Raw genomic sequence first — 1,354 nt, forward strand, 5'->3', positions numbered from 1 at the left:
GACTTTCTTTGGCCCTGTTTGTCACAAGTCAAACCATGCTGTCCCCCAGATGTGGGGAGGGGGGCCAGGGAACTGTCAGCAGGTCCAAATTCTTGGTATTCTAGGACCAGAGACTACTTTCTTTTCTCTAACCCACAACATTTAGCTTACTTAAGAATATAGTCTGATAAAGCAAAACATTCTTCTGATTATTTTCTACTGTACTGACAGCAAAAAAATCTTTTAATTTGGCTTGCAATTTGAGCTGAAATATTCACTCCTCATATATTGATCTTTGCTTCTATTTTTCTTTTCTTTTTCTTTCTTTTTCTTTCTTTTTATACATTTGTGGCAATAGTGGCATTTAATACTGAAAAAGACCATGCAGTGTGACAAGTCTTCAGAGAGTGGTGCTGAACCAGTCTCATAAAGGACCCTAAAACTTGATGCAGTAGCATAATAAATCAGTATATTTACATTTAGGTTTATCCTGAAAACACAGGGAAAGTTCAAGCCCTGAGGCCATCCAGACTTCTGTTCTTACTCCATCTGGTCTTGCCTCCCTTACTTTCTTTCTCTTGCTTAAATCTTTCCCCTCCCTTCTCCCTGACCTTGCTTTCCTTCTTTTATTTTCTCCCTTTCTTTTTTTTCTCCATTTTTCTCTCCACTCTCCTTACCACATGTCCATCTATCCCTCCAAGTCCCCATTCTGTTTCCCCCAGACAGGCTTCAGCCCTGCATCCTTCAGGCTCACCCTCAGATTTTAAGGCAGAAGGCAAGAAAAGCCCTCAGCCCAGGGAGTACTTACTGGTGTTCTTGTCACAGATTTTTTCAGGTCTGCACTGGGGAACTTGTTACACTTCCCCAATTTCTGGACTCCTGACTTGAGCAAGATGTCCTGGGTCAGGGAACTGAAAGCCCCACCTACACTCATGCTAGATTTGGCACATGTCTCAAAAAACCAAATTCTACTCTCTGGAGCCAACTTATCAGCCTACTCATTCTTCTTGGCCTCCCTGTTACTCTTGTTCCCCAGCAAGAAGTGCTCCACCACAGCTGAGGCATTCCCTCTGATGCTTTTCATCCAGTTCTGAATATTCTCAAAGGATTTCTCATCTGTGATGTCATATACTAAAATAATGGCTTTGACTCCACAGAAATAGGCAGCAGTTATTGTCTTGAATAGCTCTTGGCCAGCCTTGTCCCAGACTTGCAGTTTGATCTTCCCCTCTGTCTATGATGCAGATCTTGAAATCAATTCCCATGGTAGAGATGTAGGTGGTGTTCAAGTTGTCCTCTACAAAATGAGTAATCAGACAAGTATTGAGTCCCAAATTAGCAGCAGCTTAAAGAAGTGATCTTAGGCTTTGGCCAT

General features: G+C 42.2%; 1 pseudogene; it reads right to left on the reverse strand.

Annotated features, from left to right (window-relative positions):
• Positions 1-634: 634 nt before the first annotated feature.
• LOC104851339 lies at positions 635-1,354 on the reverse strand (annotated as a pseudogene).

The sequence above is a fragment of the Fukomys damarensis genome, unplaced genomic scaffold (assembly GCF_012274545.1).
Source record: "Fukomys damarensis isolate Sample0158 unplaced genomic scaffold, DMR_v1.0_HiC HiC_scaffold_39, whole genome shotgun sequence".
Taxonomy (NCBI): Eukaryota; Metazoa; Chordata; class Mammalia; order Rodentia; family Bathyergidae; genus Fukomys; species Fukomys damarensis.